Genomic DNA, 27173 nt, shown 5'->3' with positions numbered 1-27173 from the left:
TTGATATTCCTCCTGCACTGTTCTTTCTGTTAAGGATCGTTTTGGCTATTTGGGGTCTTTTATTGTTCCATATGAATTTTTAGATTGCTTCTTCTATTTCCTTGAAGAATGAAGTTGGAATATTGATAGATATCGCATTGAATTTGTAGATAGCCTTGGGAAGTATTGCCATTTTCACCATGTTGACCCTTCCAATCCAGAAGCATGGGAGATTTTTCTGCTTTGATTTCCTTTTACAGGTTTTTAAAGTTTTCATCATAAAGGTCCTTTACAGCCAGGCGTCGATGGCTCACGCCTGTAATCCTAGCCACTCAGGAGGCTGAGATCTGAGGATCGCGGTTCAAAGCCAGCCTGGGGAAGCAAAGTCCATGAGACTCTTATCTCCAATAAACCACTAGAAAACTAGAAGTGGCGCTGTGGCTCAAGTGGTAGAGTGCTCACCTTGAGCTGAAGAGCACAAGGACAGCGCCCAAGCCCAGAGTTCAAGACCCACGACCAACCACAGAAAAAAAAGGTCCTTCACTTCTTTAGGGAAGTTAATTCCCAGGTATTTTATTTTTTGTGAGGCTATTATAAAAGGAGTTGCTTTCCTAATTTCAGCCATGCTTTTCTTATTATTGGCATACAGAAAAGCCATTGATTTTTAAGTGTTAATTTTATACCCTGCTACTTTGCCAAAGTTTCAAATCAGCTCGAGTAATTTGGGAGTGGAGTCCATGGGATTCTTTAAATACAAGATCATGTCATCTGCAAAGAGATAGAACCAACCCAGATGCCCCTCAGTAGATGAATGGATCAAGAAAATGTGGTATATATACACAATGGAATTCTAGATGAATTAGATGAAAACTTCCTTCTTTTTGCCCGAGGTACCCATTCTAGGGCTTGAACTCAGAGCGTGGGCACTGTCCCTGAGCTTCTTTAGCTCAAGGCTAATATTCTACAATTTGAGCCACAGTGCCACTTCTGGCCTTTTCTGGGTAGCTTATTGGAGATCAGAGTCTCATAGCCTTTCCTGCCCTGGCTGTAGATGAATATTTTCTATCTCCATGCATATCTAGTCTTTTGTTGAAGAGATGATCCTTTTATCATAAATGATCTTGGTACCATTATAAATATTAGGTCACATAAGTGACAGTTTATATTTTAGTTCTCCAATTAGGACCACTGGTTTGTATGTCAATCCATTATACCAGTATCACACTGGTTTGATTCCCACAATTTAAAAATATGTTTCAGAAGTCAGAAAGTATGATATACAGAACTTTGTTCTTTCTTTTTGAGACTATTTGGCTATTTTATAATCTCTTGGAACTTCAAATAAAAATTTGGGTGGACTTAGTTTTACTCCTATTAGCATAACCCACCATTGGAATGTTGGTAGAGCTTGCATTGATCCCTCTATCATTTTAAGGTATACTAATATTTAAGATAATGAAGTCTTCCTAGACATAAAAGTGTCTTTTCATGCACTATTTTTCTGTATCTACTTTCCAGACACAAAAGTTATCAAGTTTAACTGCTGTTAAAACTCCACTTTGAATATCTCCTCTTTGTATTACAGGCTTCTCTATGTGTTCCACGGTCCAGTCTCACACAAAAGGAATCTGGATGTGGTGTGTGACAACCCTAAAACAACCCTACTTCTGCTTGACACCAAGGGCCTGAGAGATGTTGAGAAAGTAAGGATGGAGGATTCAATTTTAGATTAAGCCCCTTTTGCTTTAGGTACTTGCAATTTGCATTTTAGCTTACTTAGTAGGAGACTAAATTTAGCAACCAGGGTTAAGGAGATTAATAAGACAAAAATCCTTGTGTCAGTGTATCATAGTTTAACTGTTGCTATTGTGATATTAAGTATGTTACTGAAATTTCTTTGAACTCAGCTTTTCCATCTGTCAAATGAATAAAAGAGTTTTATATTTGCTTCCCAATAGTGTTTTGTATAATTGATAAGTTAAATTAATTTCAGGTACATAATAACTGCTCAACCAAACAGGTACAATAGGCTGAGATGCTCTTCAGTGGTAGAACACTTGCCTCAGATGTACAAGGTCCTGTGTTCTATCCAAGGACTGTCAAAAAGTTGTTGTTTTTGGTCAGTCGTGGGGCTTGAACTCTGGGCCTGTGTGCTATCCCTGAGCTCTTCAGCTCAAGGCTAGCACTCTACCACTTTAAAGAGCAAGAACAATACTGTATGTAATATGTAATTTAAAGTTGCTATAAAAATGAAAAATTTGTTTTAATCTTAATGGTATTTAAGACCATAGAATAACTACCAACCTTCATGGTTATTTTGTTATCATTTGTCAATAATTGTAAGAAAGCATCATGACAAACAGTGTAAATTAAAATTAAGAATCAAAATATATTAAACGCCTGTAAAAATACTGTATCGACAATATTTTTATTGCATTTGAGTCCATTCTGTAGATTCTAAAGATAACATAGGTTTTTCTAATTAATGTAGAAAACCCTGAGGTAGATGAGCCTAGTTTTACCATTGGTGACCTGGAAAAAGGCATAAGAATGAACTAAGCCTAATCCTGATCTCAAACTGATCTGATTTCCAGGGTGACAATCAGAATCACTGATGGATCTTTGTCCTGGCCATAGTTCTGAGCAGCACCTTCATGTACATGGAAACCATCAACCAGCAGGCCATAGACCAACTTCAGTATCCTTTTTGTGGTCCAGAGTAGCACAAAGTCAGAAGGGAGACCTGGATGAACAAACCATGACTCTAGATCCCAGCCCAAAAAAGAGAAAACCTAAAAATATAAAAGTAACTAGCGCAGAGGGAACAGTTAAGTGCCTACTAAATGATTTACACTTAGGTTAAACCAAAATTAAGTGTAGGAATATATGGATTCAAAATAAGGTGGAAGACTGCTATTTTTCCTCATTTTTGTGTGTGTGTGTGTGTGAGAGAGAGAGAGAGAAAGAAAGAAACCATGCGCACACACCAATACTAGTACTGAACTTAGAGCCTGAACACTGTCCTAAGATTTTGTGCTCAAGGCTAGCATTCTTATCACTTGAGTCATAGCTCCACTTCAGGCCTTCTGTGGTTAATCGGAGATGAGAGTCTCTCAGACTTTTCTTCCCTGGGCTGGCTTTGAGCCACGATCCTTAGACCTCAGCCACCTGAGCAACTAGGATTACAAGCCAGGTGAGCAAATCACCAATATCCAACTATTCCTCTCTTTCTCTCTCTCTCTCTCTCTCTCTCTCTCTCTCCTCCCCCCACCCCAGTCCTGAGCCTGAACTCTGGGCCTGGGCGCTATCCCTCAGCTCTTCAGCTCAAGGCTAGCACTCTACCACTTGAGCCACAATGTCACTTCCACCTTTTTCTGCTTAAGTGGTACTGAGGAATCAAATTCAGGGCCTCTTGCATGCAAGACAAACACTCTACCACTGAGCCACCTTCCCAGCTGCTCATTTTCTCTCTTTTAAAGAAAAAGTATTTTACTTTATTTTATTGTAAGGATGATGTCAGAGGGGTTACAGTTACATAATGAATACATTTCTTGTTGAACATTGTTATACTCCCCCTTGTTTTCTCCCACTTTCCCTCCCTCCCTCCATCCTTCCCCACCAAGTTGTAATGTTTACTTCCAACATAGTGTCTTATCAGTATTGCTGTTGCACTGGTTCACCCTTCATCCTTTGTCTTACCATTTTGTTATTCCCCTTCCTTCCCCAAATCAGATAAACATATATACAAGACACAGGGTACCGGAAGTGGTGCTGTGGCTCAAGTGGTAGAGCACTTGCCTTGAGCTGAAGAGCGCAGGGACAGTGCCAGGCCCAGAGTTCAAGCCCCACGACCGTCGGAAAAAAAAAAAAAAAAGATTGAATCTAAGACACAGGGTACCAAAATCAAGGAAATGGAAGTAAGCCAGACCCAAAAAACAGGCCCCATGGTTTCCTTCATTTGTAATAATTAGTCTATGCCTAGGATAGTCCTAGCAGAGGAACACAATAGCTCAATAGCTATGTACATATAACCATATAAAATGATGCTCAATAGCTATGTACATATAACCATATAAAATGATGCTAATCAAAATGAACTCTAAGATATGCAAACAAGATAATTTTATTGTTATTTCTTTGTTTTTGTTTTTAATGTACTGTGAAGTTATTTTTTTTCTTTAAGTTTTTTTTTCCTTTTGGCTTATCCCTTGTTGTTACTGTTTTTTATTTTGATACCCTGTGCCTTGTATATACATTTATCCTCATTTTCTTTAATTAGCTACTCAGCTATGTGACAGAACTCACTGAGCAAATCAGATCAGTCTTCAATTGATGAGAATAAAGTAGAAGACTCAGCTGAGTTCGTGAGCTTCTTTCCAGACTTTGTGTGGAGTTTGCGAGATATGACTCTGAAGCTAGCAGTAAATGGACAATCCATCACAGCAGATGAGTACTTGGAGAATTTCCTGAAGCTAAAGCAAGGTAAAGGGACTGCTGATTGGAAAACAGAAAGAAAATAAAGAAAAATCATGTTCTTGTGTGTGTACTTACACTCAATTTTCTATTTTTATGATCTATTCCTAAGAAGTGATTCTTGATTATTATATGTTCATCTACTCAATTTTAACTACAATAAGTAACAAGCTTCTTTTGCTTCCCTTTATCCTATTAGATTGCCTCGCCTCCATCTCTCTACTTAGGTTTTATGAAGCTATACATAGCCAACCATAAGTGTTGAAAGGAATCTTTATTTGAAGACATTTTAATGGCACATTTTTAAATGGCACATTTTAAGTGGCACCCTGAAACATTTTTTAAAACGCCCTACTAGCTACTTCTACTCATTTTTAAACATATTTCTCCAGGTACTAATGAAGAAGCTGAAAAATTCAACTTGCCCTGACTCTGTATCCCGAAATTCTTTCCAAGGAAGAAATGCTTTATCTTCTATCCACCCACTGAATGGAAGAAACTTAAAAACTTGGAGAACCTGCATGATAATGAGCTAGATTCTGATTTTGTGCATCAGGTAACAGAATTCTGTTTATAGATCTTCAACTAGTCAAAAATTAAAACTCTTCCAGGAGTCATCAAGGTCATCTCATTGTTCTTTGGGCAATACTAATCATGAATAAACCAAAGCAAAAATTGCTTTTGGTTAAAATATCTTACTATTTTACAAATATTGATAAAGATTAATAAGGCATGGTAACAATGGACTAAAACAGATGTAAAAAGGGAAGATCTTATGCTTGGGGTGCTTGAGTATAAATTAGATTCAATAAATTATGCCATATGTAGATCTTTACCTGAGTGTCTCTCTGTTTCATTGTGTCTGACTTAAAACCTGATGTTTCTATCTTTGTGTGTGCTACTTTAAAAATAATTTATTGTCAAGGTGATGTACAGAGGGGTTACAGTTACATAAGTCAGGTAGTGATTACATTTCTTGTCTAACGAATTACCCCTTCCTTCATCTTCTCCCACTTTTCCTCCCCCACAAGCCCATTTCCAACATATTATCTTGTATCACTGTTGCATAGGTTACCACTTTGTCCTTTGTCTCACCATTTTGTTGTTCCCCTTCCCTTCCCTAGTTTAGATAAACATATATACAATTCCCATGGTACCAAAATCAAATACAGTGACAACACGGGATAAACCCCATAGTGGGGGACAAACACAAAAGAAAAAAGAAATCACGTAGTATATTGAGAACAACAACAAAGAAAAAAAACCTCTTGTGCCCATTTCTTAGAGTTCATTTCACTAAGCATCATCTTATATGGTCATCTTGGATGAGCTCTTCTGCTCATCTGCTTAGATTATCATAGATGTATACTAATTGCAAATAAGGGAGACCATGGAATCCATGTTTCTTTGGGTCTGGCTTACTTCATTTAATATGATTTTTTTCCAAGTCCCTCCATTTCCTTACAAATGGGGCAGTGTCCTTCTTTCTGATAAAAGTATAGAACACACAAAGATAGAAGCAGAAATTAATGCCCATGTAATTGTAACCCCTCTGTACAGTATGTTCACAATAAAAAATAAAAATTAAAAAAGAAGCAGAAATTAATAATTTAGAAAACAAAAAAACTTACCAGGCATGAGTGGCTCACACCTATAATCCTAGCTACTCAGGAGGCTGAGATCTGAGGATCGTGGTGCAAAGCCAGCCTGGGCAGCACAGTCCATGAGACTCTAATCTCCAATAAACCACTCAGAAAACTGGAAGTAGCGCTGTGGCTCAAGTGGTAGAGTATTAGAGTTGAGCTAAAGAGCTGAGGGACCACTCCCAGGCCCAGAGTTCAAGTGAAAGAAAGAAGAAAGAAAAAACTTAAAATACAACTGCAAGAACAGATTGTTTGAAAAAAAAATTATATAAAGCCAGGTGCTGGTGGCTCACACCTGTAATCCTAATTACTCAGGAAGAGATCTGAGGATCATGGTTCAAAGCCAGCCCAGGCAGGGAAGTCTGTGAGACTCTTATTTCCAAATAGCCACCAGAAAAAATATGGAAATGGTACTGTGGCTTAAGTGGTAAAGCACTTGCCTTGAACTAAAGGGCTCAGGGACAGTGTCCAGGCCTAGAGTTCAAGACCCACAACCAATAAAAACAAAAACAAAATAAAATATAAACTGAAAACTACTAGATAATACAATAAAAATTTAGAGAATATAGAAGCACAGAAAGTTGAATGAGATGTTTGCAATTAATTATAGATTCAAATAATAGATAAGAAGAATATACAGACATTTTATGGCAAGCACAGAATGGAATGATCTTCTGTAAGTACATATAAAATTCGTTGTCACTCTATTTGATTTTGGTACCCTGGGTATTACATATACATTTATCTGAACTAAGGAAGGGAAGGGAAACAACAAAATGGTGAGACAAAGGACAAAATGGGAATCTATACAACAGCAATACTCACAAGACAGTATGTTGGAAATGATCTGTACAGCTTGGGGATGGGGGATTGGGAGGGAGAGAAAGAGGAAGAAAAATGCGAGAGAGGGTAACAAGTTAGACAAGAAATGTCGGCTGGGAAGGTTACTCAGTGGTAGAGTGCTTGCCTTGCATGCATGAGGCCCTGGGTTCCATTCCTCAGCACCACATAAGCAGAAAAGGCTGGAAATGGCACTGTGACTCAAGTGGTAGAATGCTAGCCTTGAGCTGAAGAGCCAAGGGACAGCACCCAGGCCCAGAGTTCAAGCCCTGCAACACACCAAAAAAAATGTACTCATTACCTTAATTGTGTACCTGTAACCTCTCTGTACCTCATCTTGACAATAAAATTAAAATAAAAAAATTTAAGAAACCTAATAATCTGCCTTTGTTCCAGGCTTTTTGAGTATGTTTAAAGCTATTGATGAGGGAAGTAAATGGTCACAGACATGCTCTGAATATCAAAGAATGAAGAATGTTTTTCAGTCTGACAGAAGTAAACATTTTTTTCTTTCTATTTTCAGGTCTAGTGGGCCTGGTGCAGAGCTATGTCCATGCTGCCCTGCATTGAGAATGCAGTCCTTGCTTTGGCCCGAATAGAGAACTCAGCTGCAATGCAAAAGCCCATGGTAGCTCACTATGACCAGCAGATGAACCAGAGGGTGCAGCTCCCCACAGACACCCTACAGGAGCTGCTGGACCTGAACAAGGCCTGTAAGAGAGAGGCCAGGATATGGACCATCCATTTCAAAAGGAATTGGTGGTAATTTTCTCTCAAGTTTATATGGCTTAGTGTTACAGAAGATGGAAAAGTACTAGCATTTATTTTGAAGAAAGCAATTCATAAAAGGACCTTTTGTGATCAAAATGCTAATCATTTGTAAGCTAATTTTGTGAATTACTTTTGTAAGACACTAAGGCAATTTTCTAATAGATACTCTTTAAATTAAACACATATAAATGATGACTGATTATCAATGCTCACAATCAAGTTACATACCCACTGTTATCAGACTGACTTGTTATCATACTAAACAAAAGAAATGAAATTTGTACTCTCAATTCTCTTCAATGGGCTTATCCTTGACTCCATTTATCCCATTTAGTCCAATCATCAATTTGAAAAGCAAAATTTAACTATATATGTTTAACATACATTTTAAAATCTCTGCTCTGAGCATCAGCTCCACAACAAAGGGACTTCCAAGAAAAAAATGATAACCCATATCAGTACCCATGTCAGAAAGATTAAAGTTTAAAGTCAGCTGGGGGAGGGGGAGCAGGGTAAAGAAAAAGAAAAAAGAAATTAACAGGCATCATTTCAACAAGCCAGCCATGTTAGTACATGACTAAATTCCAAGCTATATGTGAATCATGGATAGGAGAATTATGGTCCTAAACTACTCAGGAAAAAATATGGGAGACCTGAAATGAAAAATAATCTAAGGTTGAAAGGGTAGCAATGGTGGCTCAAGTGGCTTAGAGAAAGCCCTAATACTGCTGAACAGAAAAAAAAAAAAGATGAACATAGTTCTTATTTATGTTTAGATTTCTGGGGTACATTACATTTTTTCAGACATTTCTAAAAGTTCTGAAGCCTTACTAACATTTTACATGGTCATAACCTTACTCCTTTTTTTAAAATTGAAGCCTCAACTAGAAAAAAGGTGGGATGAATTTTATAAACACAATATGGATGCTTCATCAGATCGGTGCAGGGCATTACTTCAAGATCTTTTCTGTCTTCTAGAAGATCTGAAATGAGGAGTTTTTCTAGGCCAAGAGCTTACAAACTTCATTGAAAACATAGAAATGTTGATAGAAAAGTACCTTAAAGAACCAAGGAAGGGGATCCAAGTAAGCCAGATTCTCACTTGTGTGTTCTGGGAAAGTGCTGAGCACTTTGAAACCTATGTGCCCACAGCCGCAATGCAGCTGCAGAGAGTTTGGCTTCCTATTCACACAGCATTCTCTCCTATTGGCTAAAGGGTTATAGGACTCCTGTTGTAATAGAGATATCAAAAAGAATATGCTCAATTAAAGTTGAATTATAATTAAATTTTGAGATTAAACATTATGCTAGAATATTATTACAGCATTGACATTTCAATGATGTAATCCACAGATAGTCATTTAGGTGAATGTAGTAGTATTTAGTGAATGTAGTAAATGTAGCTATAAAACTGGCTTTTAAAGAGAGCCAGCTCCAAACATTCAAATAACATCATCTTTTCCTTCTCTGTCTGATACTTTTACTACCATACTTCTTTCTCCCTTCCCCATTTCTCCAATTTGCTTTTTCTATGAATACTTCATACTCTAGTATATTAAATACATATAGGACTATGACACCAATAACTCCAGACTTAGAGACCTGACTCAAAATGAACAATCTCTTTGTTCGTTTCTGAGGATTAACCTCCTATAATAGATTATACATAGTAGGTTAATATTACTGGACAGTTGAAAGAAGTTGTCCATTCTTGTGGCAGAGAATTATGGGGAGAAGAGAAGCTAAGCTTCTCTTAAGCTTCACTAAAGGAAACATTCCCTCCTGCTAATGTCTTATTCTCTGGACTCTAAGGCTGACGAGGTCCTGCAGAAATACTTGAAGTCCAAGGAAGTGATATCTAACACAACGCTACAAACAGACCAGGCTCTCACAACCAAAGAAAAGGATATTGAAGATGAGATAACCCAGAACACTACTCACATAGTTTCTTCAAAGTTTAAGTGTTTGTCTAGGTTAAAACTGAGATTATTAACCACAACAAGAATAATAAAGAGAGCATAGCTCATTTTCCAGTGCAGCATAAGTAATCACTGACATAAATAGTTACACCTAAGGAAAAAATGGTCCCAGGAATTTTTTTGTCTTCAAAGAGTAACAAAAAGCAAAGAATTATGGAAGGAAAAGAGGCCATACTATGTCTCTTTCCCCATGAACTGCTGTAACAGAATGTCCCAGACATAAGGCACAGGCAACAAAAGTGTACTCTTCACAGTTATTTTTTTAATACTTTTATTGTAAAAATACTGGACAGAGGGGTTACAGTTACATGAGCAGGGTAACTGTACATTTTCTATTGTGCATTGTTACCTCCTTTGTTTTTCCCCTACCATCCCTTCCCTCCCACCTCCACAACTACACTACCCCCAACCCACCACCTAAATTGTAAAGTTTGTTTTTCAACATAGTGTTGAACATTGTTACAATGGGTCAACTTGTATCCCGATTTAAACATTTTGTTTTTTCCCTTCCCCTCCCCAAATTAAAGAAGTGTATATACAAGATGCAGGGCACCGACATCAAATACAGTGTAAACAGGGGTTATACCATGAGAGAGGAACATACAAAGAAAAAAATCACATGGTACATTATAAATACATTACAAACAATAGCAAGAAAGAAAAAAACGACTTGTGTCCCTATCTTGAGGTTCATTTCGCTTAACATCATCTTATCTGGTCATATGTACATAGCTTTTGACCATTTTTACTTGTCCCAGACATTTACTAGTTATTACAAATAAGGGATACCATGGGACCTATGTTTCTTTGGGCCTGGCTTACTTCACTTAATATAATTTTTTCCAAATCTTTCCATTTCCTAACAAATGGGGCAATGCCATTCTTTCTGATGGAGGCATAGAATTCCATTAGATAGATAGATAGATACATAGATACATAGATAGAGAGATGATAGATAGATAGATAGATAGATAGATAGATAGATAGATAGATAGATAGATAGATAGATAGATAGATAGATAGATAGATAGATAGATACAGAGATATCACATTTTCTTGATCTATTCATCTACTGAGGGGCATCTGGGTTGGTTCCATATCTTAGCTATGGTAAATAATGCTGCAATAAACATAGTTGTGCTAGTAGCTTTAGTATGGTCTTGTGATCATTTGGGTAAATGCCCAAAAGTGGGATTGCTGGGTCACAGGAGAGCTCTATGTGGAGACTTTTAGGGAACCTCCATACTGTTTTCCAAAGTGGTTGAACAAGTTTACACTCCCACCAACAATGCAGTAAGGTTCCCTTCTGTCCACATCCCCTCCAGCATCTGTTGTTATTAGAGTTCTTGATTTTTGCCATTCTAACTGGGGTGAGGTGGTATCTCAATTTTGTTTTGATTTGCATTTCTTTTATGGCTAGGGAGGTTGAGCATTTCTTCATGTGTCTATTGGCCATCCTTCTTTCCTCTTCAGAGAGGTTTTTCTTTAAGTCTTTAGCCCACTTATTTATCGAGCAGTTGTTTCTTTGAAGATTTGTTGTTGGGAGATTTCATTTTTTGTGTTCAAGGTATGTTTCAGGAACCTCCACATACTGCTTTCCAAAGTGGTTGAACAAGTTTACACTCCCACCAACAATGCAGTAAGGGTCCCTTTTGGTCACATCCCCTCCAGCATCTGTTGTTATTAGAGTTCTTGATTATAGCCATTCTAACTGTACTCCTCACAGTTCTAGAGACTGTGTTCAAAGTCAAGGCACCATCATGGCCAAGTTCTTGTTGATGGATGCCTTTTTACTGTATCCTCAGATATGTGTGTGTGTGTGTGTGTGTGAGAGAGAGAGAGAGAGAGAGAGAGAGAGAGAGAGAGAAAGAAAGCTTTAGTGCCTTCATCTTCTCTCTTTTTTCTCTTTCTCACCTGTTTATCTCTCTTACTATTATATAGTAATATATATTAATTGAACAGAGGAGTTTCATGCTAATATTTACATATATACAATGTACTTTGATAAAATCTACCTCTTCTATTATCATTTCTTATGCTTTCCCTCATTTTTAAAACACATTTGATGAATTTTGTTACTCTTTTTTTTTTGAATACCAATAAGTATTTATTTATTTATTTATTCATTGTATTTTCCCGGGAAAAGAAAGGGAAGGGAAGAGTAAGCGTGTGTTACAAAAAAAATGATTAGAAAAGGGAAAAGGAAGTACTCGGGTACAGCAAAAATCAATCAGGAAATAAAACACCCCAGGACTGGGATCATCAAAGCCTAAGGGAGCTTTAGTCTGCAGGGATCAGAGAAAGGATAGACAGGTAAGCACTTTCCCACCCTCCCTCCCCATAAATTCAAGATTTCTCACAAAGCTTTGGTTTCTAGCAGTAAACATGGCGTTACATTCGTCCATCTCCTATTAAACAATCTTGTGGCCACTTTGACATAACTTTTCTTGCACCTGTGTACAAGTTCCTGAGTGACTTGAACATACATTCATATTCCCTTTCCTGGTCTCCTGACCCCACTTTCTACATGAAAAGCCCCAATTGATTTTCTCTAGTATTACAGAACAAGCAGGTTTGGTCACAAATGTCATATTTGATGAGAATTACGTTTTAAAAACATGGACTCAGGTTTGGAACAAGGTGTGTGGGGGGGGGAAGGTTGGAGCCCTAGCGTCTTCAGAATCTTTGCATAGGTCACATAAAAGTTGAAGAGACATTCCAAGAATCATCTGTGTATGGGCTTGTAGGTTTTCTTTTAAGGGAGAAAAGGGTAGGGGATAGGGACTTTTTTTTTTTTACCAACGAAGATCTAGTCCAAAATGGGAAATAGGGGAAGTGAGGGAACAAAAGAAAAACTGGTTCAAGATCCTCACTTTAGAAGGTCCCCCAACTTAGCTTCAGATCCTTTTGTCTAGTGCAGAACCTTCTGTCAAAGATGCTTTGGCTATTTTTCTCAATTCTAAAAGAAGTTTGTAAACAATACAATCCCAAAAAGAGCATGGAGAAAAGACCCACCCATTATTATTTACACAAACTAGGCCACCTAGCAAATGACCAACTCAGAAACCCAGTAAAGTCCTACAGAGCCTAGACAAATACAATTAACTAGAGGGGGGCAGCATTTGTGGGAAGACAAGAAACCAGGATCAGACACACATCACCCAATACATTCTATTGCATTTGTCCCATTTCAACACAGTGAGGTAGGTTTGCGGTGATCTCACAGCGTGTAAACGAAACCCCCTTTTTCTCCTTTAGCTAACACAACACTATGAACCATTATGCAGCAGGGCAGGACATAGGCTCCAGATGCCACAGAGAGGCCTTCACTTATGGGTTTCCCTAGAAGCCAAGACTGAGGATTTTGGTCCTTGCTTTTTATAGATCCATTCCTGCGTGGCTAGTACAAGGTGGACACAAATCTGTGGTCTTAAAATCCAACCATATCAATTCCCATTCCTTAGATGAAAAAAAATACATATACAGTTACGTGCACAGTAATCCCAGGCTAACCTAGTGAAAGATTGAAATTGGGGCTATGTTCATTTTACAATATGCTAACTGCTAATTCTGCTTCTGTAAACCTGCTTGCGCTAACACTGACTCTTCCCCTCCCAGAAATAAGTAAAAAGTTACAAAGTCCAGATGCAGGCCGGCCCAGGGACAAGGTCTGCAAACATAGATAAAGAACAAAAGAGTATGTTCTCCTGAATTCCTGTGTAAAAACTCACAGCAGGGGGCTCAAGACAAGGACCATCTGGAGAGCCCAGCAAACTAGGTCAAATGTCAACCAATCACGAGCCTGTAACTATGTGGACTCCCCCCCCCCCCAGGGAAGCCTCCCCCTAGAGAGCCAACCAGTTTATGACTGGTGTTACAAGACTTCCCACACAACAAAATGATTGCTGGAGTATATGATAATTTTTAACCTGAGCCAATCCTGGGGAGCCTGGGGTCTTATGCTAATCCTGTGGTTTTTGTCTTTAAAAGTGCCTGTAACCGCTGCTCGGGGCTTCCAGTCTGCCTTGGACAGGGAGCCCATTTGCCCAAACGCCTAATAAACTCCTCTTGCTTATTGCATCTGCTGGTTTGGAGTCTTGGTTCTTGGGGTGCCCTCCCGTTGAAGAAAGCATCCCAATGAGTCTGGGGTCTTTCAGTTGGGGGCTCATCCGGGATCCAGGCACCCCCAGACTCCAAATTCCAGGACCGGTAGGAGGTAAGATAGAGCTCTTGTGTCTGGTGTCTTGTGTGTTTGTCACTTTCGTTTTGCATTCTGGGATCCAAATCTGTATTTGGACTAGAGGGAAAAGCAGACGTGCCCAGTACCCTAGTCCCGCCCTGGAGCCCTGCTCCAAGGTTGTCTGAATCTGTATTTGGGCCAGAGGGAAAAGCAGACGTGCCCAGTACCCTGGTCCCACCCTGGAGTCCTGCTCCAGGGTGGTCTGGAGGAAGGAGGAGATCCGAGTGTCTCTGTTCTGGGGAGTTAAGGCAAGGCTGGCCACTCCCATCTGTAATTCCTTCCTCATCTGCACTCGGTTGCCGCGCGGTGTCTGGTTTTGTCTGTCTCTGTTTAGTGTTACTTGTTTTTAGTGTGTGTTTTGTATTCTCTATAGAGATGGGACAACAAGTGAGTCCACTCCTAGGACACCTGAGACCTTGTCCTAGTTTGTTTGAAAACTGCTGGTTCCGCTTTTGTAACTTGCTTGTTTGTCAATTATGAAATTGCCACTGACCACCTGCGAGTGGCCCCAGTTAGATCTCAGCCTCGGGCCTTGGCTAGGGGGTCTGAGCGTGGGGGAGAACCTGTCAGTCTGAGGGGACGGCCGCTAGGGATTTTTCTTTTCCCTTGCCCCAAGATGACTGGGAATTCTCCTCCACCTTGGAAGGCCCCTGGGTCAACGTCTGCAGGAATCTAAGAGAAAAATCCTCCGGAGTTGAGTAGGGGGGGTTGAGCCCCCTGGTAAGTAAATGGTGGTGAGATGTCGCCCCATTCACTGAGACTTGATTTTGTCTTTGTGGCCACTTATTTGTCTTGTTAACTTTAGTGTGTGTTTGTTTTATGTTTTCTGGGGTAGGGAAGTTCTGGGTGAGTGTGGCAGGCTCACTCAGCAGACTCTGGATTCAGCTTGCTGAGTGGGAGCAGCACAGAGTTCCGGTAGGGATAAATTGGGGCCCATTAGTCCCCAACTCAGCCTTCAGTCCTTGTCTAGTTCTGTTTTAGAATTGGTACCAGTTTTAAATGTGGATTCTTGGTTTTTGTGTTTATCTGTGTTTTTGTTATTTTTTTAAACATCTCTGGGGGAATAAAAGTTCCAGCTGGGCTTGGTCACAGACCTGCTGTGCCTCCCTCCCTGTGAGGCATGGAAGGTTACTGGGCTAGTTCGGTTCCCTTCAAGCCTCAGGCTGCATTTTCTCCTTGTGGAGGCTGCCAGCAGGGAGGGTGTAGAAGGCTGTGTACCTAGTTTGGACTTTTTCAGCTAGTCCTGACAATGTAACAATTTGTAAAGTGCTCTTGTCTGAAATTGGATAAAAAAAATCTGGCCAGTTTAAAGTGGCCCCCTCCCCCAGCCCTCCTCCAACAGAAGGGATTAAAAAGACTAATTAGTGAATTGCCTTGCTAGACAAACAAGCTCTGGGAAAATAAAGCCCAACAAAGGTACCTAGTTTAAAAGAAATACTGTCTTAAATTTTTGTTTAAAAACTTTAGAAGGTGTACGTACGACTGATTTTGATTTTTGCGTGCTTTAAGATCCGTGTGAGTGTTTTGTGTATGTCTGTGATAAGAATTGTCAGCATGCTGTAACAATTGGGTGAGTTAAAATTTAAATGTAAAGGTTAGTTTAACACTGTCAAAGATGTTACCTGTTCTGTCTGTCTAAAACTGTGTATTTCATTCGAGAACCAAGAGAAGAGACGGGGGAAAACTTAAAAGCCAACAGAAGACCTATCTTTAGGGGTGAGGGGTGAACGAGCAGAAGTGCAGTTCAGCTGGTCATGCATGGTGGGACAGGTCCTGGGAGGAGTCCACACATGGTGAAAGAGGGCAAGCTGGCACAAACGCAGTTCATCTAACCCTAAAGAGTCAGATTGGATGTGTGCCCATTCCATAGAAGGGGCTGAGTGGCCCATCTTTGTTCTCTCTCTCTTTTCCCTGCAGATACAGACTGAAAACATGATGGTTAAAATGAGTGATGTGATGATCTGATTAGTATTGCTAAACTTCCCCTTGGATGTGTTAACATTAAAATTAGGAAGGCCTTAAAAAAAATTAGAAATGGATTTCTGGATATAAAGTTTAAAAATAAAATTGTTCTTAACATTGGCCTCAATGTGCACAGAGGAAAAATTAGGATTATCAAAATAATTGCCATTCCAGTTTGCTCTTATATGTTGTTTTTTTTAAGTTTCCAGCAAAGTCCAGAGCAAACCACAGAGGATTCTTAAAAGTTTGTCAGATGTAACTTTGACTCTCAATAAGTTTTAGGTAAGAGCATGCTTAAAAGCTACTTCTATGTTGACCACCTTGTTGCTTTTAATTGGAGTAAAGTGGCCTTTTGTAGGACTCATTGATCTGCAAACTGGTTCAAAGCCAACCCAGGCACAAAAAGGTCCCTGTGAGACTGTCACCTCTACTCAACCAGCAGAGTGCTGAAAGAGCAAGCAGAGTTGCTTTGGGACTCAAAGTGGCAGAGTGCTAGCCTTGAGCTGTAGAGCTGAGGGACAGTGCTCAGGCCTGAGTTCAAGTCCAGCGACCAGCTAAAGGGAAATGCCAATGAGGCATTTATCCCAAAGTGAAAAAGACACTCCTGGGACAAAAGCAATGGAGGAGCATCCAGAGGCAGTAAGCCACTGCTTGGATGGCAGAAATGTCAGATCCTAGAGTCATTTGTGCGTGGCCCTTCAAAACTGGTCAGAGCCGGGAAGTCATAAAAAGAGTTTGTAAGCATGCCTAATGTTCATGACTACCTTGTAAGGAACAGGAACTTGCCACTTGCCAGTCCTCTGTGATAGTAAAAAGCTAATGTTATGAAATGTGGGGGATATTTTAAATCTCAACCCCTTTATGTGCCAAAAGCTTTAATTGGCAGTAACTATTGAGCTGACATCAGCTACATGAAATTCATCTGCTCAGGAAAAAGTTTGTAAACCAGAGAGTCCATTGATATCTGTCTAAAGGCCTGCAAAGGTAACTTAGGCATTGTTAGGGTCACTAGAGATCACGTTCCTAAGTCATCCAAAAGGATGTTTTTGCAAACCAGAGTGCTAAACAAGCTACACTGCTGTAGCTGGAGAAAAGGTCTGTGCAGTTGTCAAAATATTGTTCTTAATGACATCTAACCCTGATGGCCTCTTTGTAAAATAGGCTAAGGTTATAGGTTCCTGGCTAGGTAAGATAGATCAATGCCCCTGAAGTCAGCTTGAAAAAGTTACAGAAGATGGACCTTCGCTCTTCTACCCCCATTTTAAGATCAAGGGTCCAGAGTCAGTTTTGGAGAAATGAGGCAAAATAGATAAAATAATTTTTAAAAAAAGGCATAAAAAATAGTGTTAACAGTTGTCGGTGTGCAAGGTGTGGAGACTGCATCTGTCAGAGATGGTTACAAGACTGAGCCTTCTGTGTCTATTTACAAAAATATCTGGTTAGTAAAAAAGTTGTGATTTTGGTAAATTGTCCTGGGCTATTGTTTAAAGATCTTAAAAACCAGCAGGATCAAAACCTGCCAAGCCTATGCAATGTATCTTTAACCAGTCTGTGTAGGAATTTACAGCCCAGCATGAGGTGTGACAGTCCCTCGGAGCCACTTAGAGACCCTGCTGCTGCTGCTGCTGCTGCTGCTGCTGCTGCTGCTGCTGCTGCTGCTGCTGCATACCCTAATGGGTAAAGTTCAACGACGGCCTGACAGTCACCTGGAGAAACTCCTGCCTGATTCCATCACCTGAGTCTGCTTCCTGTTTGACTGCTGCTAAATCCAAGATCTTGTGGGACATTCTTTTAGGTGATATCCAGAAACCCTCTCTTCCCACAGTGGATATTGGGGACAAGGATATCACTGGCTTGCTTGCCTTAGGCAATTCAGTGCATAGTGACTGGAAATCCACTCTATGGTCACAGCCTAGTTTGGCTCTGGTATGGTAATAACCTGAGTGTGTTATCAATGGAAGTAATAAACTGAAAAGGAGAGGGGGTTAGTAAAGAAAGCCTTGGGAAAGGAATTGGGGAAAAATTGATATCCCCTTTGGATAAGAAAGGATTTGAAAAGTAAGGATTGTCTTTAAGACAAACCTCAGAAAGTTTAAGTATGTCGCAGATGGAATGAGTATGTCTTAAAATTGGAGCTTACAAGTACAGCTGGTATAAAATTAAGTTAACTGTGATACACGTAGTCAGGACTGGTGGAAAAAAAAATGTGTAAGGGGCCCTGGTACTATTACTTTCATTACAATCGGACCTTGTATACTCAACAGACTTGTAAAAGAAAAAGATCAGCTCAGTCCGTCCATTAGTTCTGAGATCCAAATACCAAGCATTGAGAACAACTGACACCCCACAACATAATATAGAGACACCCCAAATTTTAAGATTAAAATTAGTCCAAAGACAAGAGGAGGGAATGAAAGATTGAAATTGGGGCTATGTTCATTTTACAATATGCTAACTGCTAATTCTGCTTCTGTAAACCTGCTTGCGCTAACACTGACTCTTCCCCTCCCAGAAATAAGTAAAAAGTTACAAAGTCCAGATGCAGGCCGGCCCAGGGACAAGGTCTGCAAACATAGATAAAGAACAAAAGAGTATGTTCTCCTGAATTCCTGTGTAAAAACTCACAGCAGGGGGCTCAAGACAAGGACCATCTGGAGAGCCCAGCAAACTAGGTCAAATGTCAACCAATCACGAGCCTGTAACTATGTGGACTCCCCCCCCCCCCCAGGGAAGCCTCCCCCTAGAGAGCCAACCAGTTTATGACTGGTGTTACAAGACTTCCCACACAACAAAATGATTGCTGGAGTATATGATAATTTTTAACCTGAGCCAATCCTGGGGAGCCTGGGGTCTTATGCTAATCCTGTGGTTTTTGTCTTTAAAAGTGCCTGTAACTGCTGCTCGGGGCTTCCAGTCTGCCTTGGACAGGGAGCCCATTTGCCCAAACACCTAATAAACTCCTCTTGCTTATTGCATCTGCTGGTTTGGAGTCTTGGTTCTTGGAGTGCCCTCCCGTTGAAGAAAGCATCCCAGTGAGTCTGGGGTCTTTCAGACACATCCTTCTTTAAAGGAATAACTTGCCAATCTAGGTCATTTTTAGATGCTGGAGGCTTGAGGGTGGGGGGAGCAAGTGGGGTGGGCGAAGCTTATCGTATAAAGTATGCAGGTTTCAAAGGTGGTTCCTCCAAAGCCCCTCACTTGAATTGGGATAGATCATGATAGGAGTTCCTATCATCAAAAGAGAAGATGGGGTGATGCTGGGACATCCCGGCTTGAGATGTATGGCAGTGCCAGCTACTCTCCAACCCACCCCATATCCCCACTTTCTCCACTTTGCCAATTGATGCCTGCTCCTTGAAACTTCCTGCTAGCAAGAGTAGCCCCCCTGACTCTGGTGGCTCAATTTTGGGCCTCGGGGAGCAGGGCAGGGCTGTGGATCTCTTCTTCCCCCTGAAGTAGGTAGGCTTTCCCTGGGAACTGGGGACCTGCTGGGCCTTCAGTGGACAGGAGGCCTCCATGTGGTTGATGCTTTGGCAGAAGTGGCACTTCTTGGGCTGTGGTGGCAGCATGCATTCCTTGGCATGATGGTCTAAACCAATTGTAGCACCTGGCTTCTTTGGATCTGCGGCTCTGTATGGTCTTCCCCTTTGGCAGCCTCACTCCCAATACAGAACACCCCAGCGGCCCCAGGGACTCGGTGGATTCTAGGCCTTTGACAGACTTCTTCAAGGTGAACTCCACAGCCTCTCCCTCCGTCAGGCTTAGGAAGCCTTCCATGTGCAGCTTACTCCGGTGCACAAAGACGTCCAGGAAGCCGAACCCCATGCGCACGTTGAACCACTTACAGATGCCGGCCTCGTGCAGCAGCTGCGGCTCCTCGGCTGCCAGAGCGGTGTCCCCAGGCGCCTCCTAGGGCGCCTTCTCCGCTGCCTTGGCGCAGCCACCTGCAAACTGCTGGTTGGACACCGAGCCCATGGTCCTCGGCTGAGCCCGCGGCCCCGGGCCCCTGGTCGGGCAGCTGCTGGCTCCAGAGAAGTCCGGAGGCAAAGGGTTGTTACTCTTTTTTTAAATAAGTTTTTTTTCTATTGTGAAAATACTGTACAGAGAGGTTACAATAACATGAGCAAGGTAATGAGTCCATTTCTGAGTTTTGTTATTCTCTTTTATACATCTGTATGAAGTGTTTTAAGCATATTAAAACTTTCTCACTGTTTCCATTCACCCTCCTATAAATGACCAATAGATGCAAAAAGGAAGAAATGGCCTACATCTTTAACCAGAGATGAAATGTAACTAAAAACTACACTGAGATTCAGTCTCACCATACTCAGCAACAAGAATGCAAGGGGAGAAAAAGGAACCCTCATACACAATTGGCTAGAATTTAAGTTAGTGCAGTCACTCTGAGAATTATTATAGACATTCCTTATGAAAGAAATAGAACAACTATATGATCTTGCTGTATCACAATTTGGACATATATTCAAAGGAGTATTCATCTTTGTTTTCTTAAAACATAATAACTTCATTACAGAGACTTTGATCTCTGTATACAGATCTATATAATATAGATATAAATCTATAATCATCATATAAATCAAAAAAATACAAGTCTCCATTGACCAAGATGCATTGCATTTATAAAGTGATTTGCTGAATGGTAACTTCTTTGTACAACTACTTAAATATAATAAAAATATAATTTAAGAAGGTTTCTAAATAGAGTTTGGATGGAACACTACTATCCAGCCTGTAGAACATTGCAATCGTGCATAACATTTCTCTGCCTTTCCTTTTCAGTGGTGTGTAAAAGGCTGAAGCTATACAGGTGACTGCAAAACTGCTGGGGAAAGAAAAAAGAAGAATGAGCAGATTATGGAACAGAAAGCTGTTATCAGGAACATATAAAACAGCTGACTCAGAAAATGGAGAGGGAAAGGGAAGAGTTATTAGCAATTCAAGAGAAGACTATTGCTCTTAAACTCCGGGTATTTCATTATATCCTTAGCACTCACAATCTGAATTAAAACCACAGTAGAAAGGTTACAGAATCATACAGAATAAAAAATGCTCATGCCCATATGTTCTAACACCACTTTTATTGCATTCCTATTTCAACTCTCTATTACAAGCCATTTGCATGTAGAATATAATCCTGCACAAACCATTTTGTTGCTTTCTAATAAAACATTTAGATTGCAATGAATTCCATTCATATTCAAAGATTCCAGAATTGTTTTACAGCAAAAGTATTTAAAAAAAAAACTTAACAGAAAAACAGAAAATTGTAACAAGTATAGAAGACTTCAGAGAGAAAGATGGATAATGAAACCGATGGAGGACAGAATTTAAGGTCAAATGTTAAAGTTCTTCAGCAAATATTGGAAGCAATATGGAATGTATTAATAAGTTTTATAATCTTTAATATTCCTTTTCCCTCTTTGGAACAGAAACAACTACTTGAGGAGGGATTCAAAGAAGAGAACAGAAGACTTCAGGTGGACATCCACTATATGGAGAGGAGATATAGAGACAAATGTCTTAACACATACATAATTGTCACAAAATGTTTAGAGCATGGATTTAGTTTCCATTTCTATAACCTCACATCCAAGTCCAAATGTAATGAAGACACTGAAAGACACTGAAAACTCATATGATTGCTACACATCTACACTGGAAATTCACACTTGTACATTTGTTAAGCCACAAAATTTGCAAAGATAAAATAGAGAAAGCAATCTGTTATCATCTAACATTATCTATTTAATTCTTACCTACATTTTGGGGGGGGGGGGGTCCAGTCGTAGGGCCAGAACTCTGGGCCTGGGCGCTGTCCCTCAGCTCTTCAGCTCAAGGCTAGCACTCTACCACTTGAGCCACAGTACCAGTTCCGGCTTTTTTCCTTTTGCTTATGTGGTTCTGAGGAATCGAACCCAGGGACTCATGAATGCAAGGCAAGCGCTCTACCACTGAGCCACCTTCCCAGCCCCTATTCTTACCTACATTTTAATTGATTGATATACACTTTCCTGGATCCTATATTTAAAATCATCAGCATTTTATACTATAGGATATAATAAATTATTTAAGTGAAGTACATTTATAATGGAGAGCTATTGGGTTCCTCCTGATAGTAGATTACATTTTCATCCATATCGTACTTCTAGATTCCTCAACCCCATGCTCTTACTAAAGGAAATATGTATGCCATAAGTAGTTAACAAACTTTTGGGGCACAGTAGGGTAGTACTACTGCCAGTGGCCAATAGATCACAGGTATTGAATTTAATAAGAAGTCTATATTAACCATCAATGCCAAAGCATATTAATTTTAGTTTGTAGACTATGTACAGTTAATAACTGAATAGTCATGTCTGAGATGTAGGTCAATGGTAAAGTGCTTGCCTAGCAAGTGCAATATCCTGGGTTCAATCTCTAGAAACACAAAAAGAAACGACATAAATAAATAAATAGCTCATGTTCAGTGGGGAAAATGTACCACATGGACCCTGAATGAAGAAAGATCTGGCATCTGTGGAAGTACCTATATCAGAGAAGGTTTTTTCATATCTCTATATTAGTATTTGGAGTTATTAGTGCTCATTCTCAGATTTAAGTCACGTTGGACCTTTGAACTAGAGCAGAGCAAGAAACAGGTAGTCTTCACTTCTCATGCTATGTCTCATGTGAAATAATACATCAGAGGCATTATGATCACCCCAAAAGGAACAGTTCTCCTGGTGAAATTCTTCTATATAATAGCGAAATACTCAATAAGTGTTTGAAGAAGGAGGAAACAACATTATTAATTCTGTATACTTCATTTCTTTGTGTTTATTTTTCCTCAATGGATCAGAAAAAGCCGAATCTGCACAAGCAAGGGGAAAACCGTTGGAGAAAGTACAAATGAAGTATGAGGAGATAATGGAAACTAAAGAAAAGAATTATCAGGAACTTGTCCAGTTGTTGAATTGGAAAGCAGAACAGGAAAGATTTCAGTTAATAGCATAAGAAGACAGGAATCTTGCCCTTAAACTGTAGGTATTTCATGTGTTTGCCTAATTTTCTTTACTCTAATGGTTGCAATACACAAATCAGAGATTAAAGATCTAGAACCAAATAAAGTTCATAAACAGCCAGACATTTTCCTATAGATTTGATTCTCTTTACATATCTATCCCTGCCAGTCTATGCATGTTCATTAAATGTCTTCTACAAACAAGTTTTCCTCATGAAGTTTGAGTCATGACATCACCCCACTTAAGTAACCATCAATTGAAAAGATCCAGGAAAACAAGCTCTGCATATGCTACAGATTTGTATTCTTGACTAATGGATCAGAAACTATTGTATGATCACACTTTAAGTAAGTAATAAGTAATAATTGGGCTGGGAAGGTGACTCAGTGGTAGAGCGCTTGCCTTGCATGCCTGAGGCCCTGGGTTCTATTCCTCAGCACCACATAAGCAGAAAAAAAAAGCTGGAAGTGGCACTGTGGCTCAAGTGGTAGAGCTCTAGCCTTGAACTGAAGAGCTGAGGGACAGCGCCCAGGCCCAGAATTCAGGCCACACTAGCGGACCCAAAAACAAATAAGTAATAATTAAGGACTTGACTGTCTCATACCTCATAGAACAATAGCATTTATTTTCTGCCTCATGGAGACAATAGTGGTTTTCTTTTTAGTTACCTACAGTGTCATAAGCTCATGGAATACCCTGATAACATAGGAACAGAAACCGTCTCTTCCTTGAACACTCTGGATAAATGTCCATACCACTATTCCCCACCTGTTCTCTGGGCCTTACTCTAAATCCATGAAGATGACAGACATCTGCCCAGATGTCTGGATAGCTCTTCTTCTGACCTCCTCAATTCTTTCTCCCAGGCTTGAAATAAATTTCAGGATCATACAACTCCCTGCTTTTCAGCACCATGTAGAAATCTTCCCATTGGTTATGACTGTGAGATGAAAATCCATTTTATATAAGGCAAAAGGTTAAACAACAGACAACTATGATAATTATACATGAAACCCAAGGATAAATTCTGGAGCTATAGTATTTCAAGGACTATATGAATAAACCTCTTCTGAAGATGGAAAGAAGTTCTATAAAAATAATAGCAAACACAGGAGGGGCTCAAGGGGAATTAACACCAAGTGAAGAAAGAAGTTACAGTGGTATTTCAAAATCTAGTAGATTTATTTAAGGAATGAAAGAGAATGCCATTTGAGAGTTACATAGCAATCTATGTAAAATCATTTTATGTATGTAACCTAGTTATATTTTTCCCTATTTAGGAATAAGAGCAACGTCTTCAGGAGGAAATCAATGAAGAAAGAAGAAAGTATAAGAAACAGTCTCAGGACATGAAAAGGAATAGAGAAATGAAACAGTCAGGTATTATAATGTAAAATATACAAAGATCAAAGTTTGCTTCTCATAGAGCCTGTTGTTATGCTACAGATGCAATGATCAGTTTCCAAGCTTGAACATGAAATGTGTCTGCATATAGATGGCCCTTAAACTTGGCCCAAATGGAGTTGAAGTGGAAAGGAAATGAGACATGTAAAAGCTTTCCTTTCTTGTTTATGTAAACTACTAATACTAATGTTTTAGTGAACTTACACACATCCTGTATACCAAGTCATTTACATTTCCTGTGGAGGAGGTATATGTTTTGCTGTTGATTTGTGTTTTAGAATAGGAAACTATCAGGTAGCCTGTTTAAGGCAGCCTTTTGTCCCCTCATCTACAAATTACTTCTAGGCATCCTCTCTGGTATGAATTCTGTGAAAACAGACAGAAGTAGATAGAAAGTGAACAGTACGTTTTTGGCATAGGTATTCCTTAGGTAAAGATTGGTCAAGGAGTCATTTCTGCTAAACTTAAAGGGGGATTGTCCCTTTTTTAATTTTTGAAATTTAATTTTAGCAAATGTGAATTCCTCAAAATAATGGTTTTCACATTACCAAGGACTATCTATAACAATTAGACTGCATTCTATATATAGAAGATATAGGCAGGGACCACATTCCAGAGCCCTAGCAGAAGTGCTTCACTCAGAAGAGCAATTTATATTAAGCCAAGGCTTGATGTTCGTTGTCAATAAAGCCCAAGAGTAACCACAACCCTCTCCTCAGACCCAAGTCTGATCTCTAAATTAGTGCAAGAATAGCAAAAGATTTGACTTCACTTTCAAAGCTCTACCTAAACATGAGAAAGTATGTCACACTAGAAGAATTACTGTCCTCAGGGCCAGGTATGGTGGTTTATGTCTGGAATCCTAACTGCTCAGGGGATGGAATAGAATCATAATTATAGGACAGCCAAGCAACACATTATAAGATCCCATGTGGACCACTAAAAGCAGCATGTGTGGTGGTGTGATCTGGTCATCCCAGCTGGAAAGCATAAATAAGAAGATGACGTTCCAGGTCAACCAGAGCTTAAACGAAAGACCCACTTGAGAAATATTTAAACATAAAGGGCTGGGACCATGGCTGAAGTGTTAGTGTACCTACCTAGGAAGCACTGGGCCCTCAGTTCAAATTCTAGCACTGTGAAATAGATCATAGAGATAGATAAAGATATCAACATAATTAACATTTGAATAAAAAGAGAAGAATATAGTAATATTACTTTATTTTATCCATCTTATTCTCAGTGGAGTGTGCAAAGGCTGAAAATTCACAGGTTACACAAAAAATTGTGGAAGAAATACAAGGAAGATACCAGCGTACGATGGAAGAGAAAGAACAGACTTTTCAGAACTGTGTAGAACAATTGACTGAGAACATGAAGAAGGTTAGAGCTCAATTAATAGGAGAGAAAAACCAGGCCCTGGCTCTAAAAATCCAGGTAGTTCATTGTGTCTTCTCAATTTTCTTATCCAATGAGCAGGGATAAATGACAGAAATTTCAAGTTAGTGCTCTTGGTCCAGGAAAGAAAAATTTGCAACCAGAAAACCAACTAAAGATTTCCTTTTTTTCATGTTCCTGTCACTTCTAGTTAATGATTGCTAGTGGTCTTTTACAAATCAGTCAATGTACAACAATAAATAATCATACAAGGTGCATTATATGTATCAAATATCACTTCTTTATCTAGTGAGAGAAAACGATACAATCATCTTTTTCAATTGAGAAAATTATAATTTCATAATAGAAACTGCTATGGGGCCTAACACAAGCAAATGTGCTGTACATGACTACTTTGCCTCATAAGGTCCATAGGTATTTTATATTTGCAATATTCTGTGTCTTCATGTCTCTGACCAACCTCCTAAGTAGGAAAACTCCCTAACTCTATTCACCAGCAGTGTGTCCAGATGGTAGGTATTTTCCTGTTTTCCCTGGTCCTATATGAGCTTTTGTTTTATTTTGTCCACCTTATATGATGCAGGAAGGCAACAACAATATTTTAAATAATAATTTTCTGAGCATGATTTTCTAATGATGAGGAAAAGTACCCGTTTATATTAATTATGTAACAAGAATGTAGGATGTAGAGATGGTACTAGGGTTTGAACTCAGGGCTTCATTCTCCCTAGGCAGGTGCCTTACGACTTCAGCCATGCCTTCAGCTAGATATAAAAAAGGGGGAACTTATCTCACTTTTATTGAACAAATTCTTTTTATTTTATTAAATTTATTTTATTGTCTTTAAGTAGTTGTACAAAGGAGTTTCACTTTCAATATGTTTGTTTAGGCATACATTGAATTTGTTCATCCTAATTTATTCTGCACAAGATTTTTATTTTCACATTCTCTTTCTAGAAACAAGATGAACGTCATAGTGAGTGAATCAGAGAACTAACCAATCCACATCAGCAACAAATGGAGAATCACAAGAAGAAAAAAATGTGCTAAATCATCATGTTCTTTGATGTGAAAGTTTAACTTTTCATAGAAACATAGGCTTTCTCTTCTGGTCATTTTTCTTCAGAACTTATGTTCAATGAGCAGAACTACAGAACTTTTTACATTCAGCCTCCAATAATAATTATTGGAAAGCTTATGCTTAAAGGCAATGTGGTACCCTATTGAAAATGTCATTCATACTTTTTGGCAGTACTAATAAATCACTATTTAAAGTGATTTTGTCAGAAATCAGGCACATTCACTCTAAGCAAATTTTCAGCTGTGTAACCAAGATTTCACTTATAACTGTCTTTAGTTAAGTAGGTGTTTTTATATATAGTTATTGTATTTAGCACCGACTTTTCTGTCTCATTCACACAGTGCTAGATATCCTCACCGCCATGTTTTCACTCAAGGGTCT

The 27173-nt window shown here is 39.4% G+C and overlaps 2 pseudogenes; one reads left to right on the top strand and one right to left on the bottom strand.

Moving 5' to 3' along the window:
• The first annotated feature begins 284 nt into the window (after window positions 1-284).
• LOC122118341 overlaps window positions 285-27173 on the top strand; it is a 48465-nt pseudogene continuing 21576 nt past the window's right edge.
• Window positions 19287-19862, bottom strand: LOC122118363 (annotated as a pseudogene).

Source organism: Dipodomys spectabilis, unplaced genomic scaffold (genome assembly GCF_019054845.1).
Source record: "Dipodomys spectabilis isolate Male_0828 unplaced genomic scaffold, ASM1905484v1 ptg000148l, whole genome shotgun sequence".
In the NCBI taxonomy this organism is placed as follows: domain Eukaryota; kingdom Metazoa; phylum Chordata; class Mammalia; order Rodentia; family Heteromyidae; genus Dipodomys; species Dipodomys spectabilis.
The sequence above is the reverse complement of the archived record's forward strand: the minus strand, read 5'-3'. Positions and strand labels throughout refer to the sequence as shown.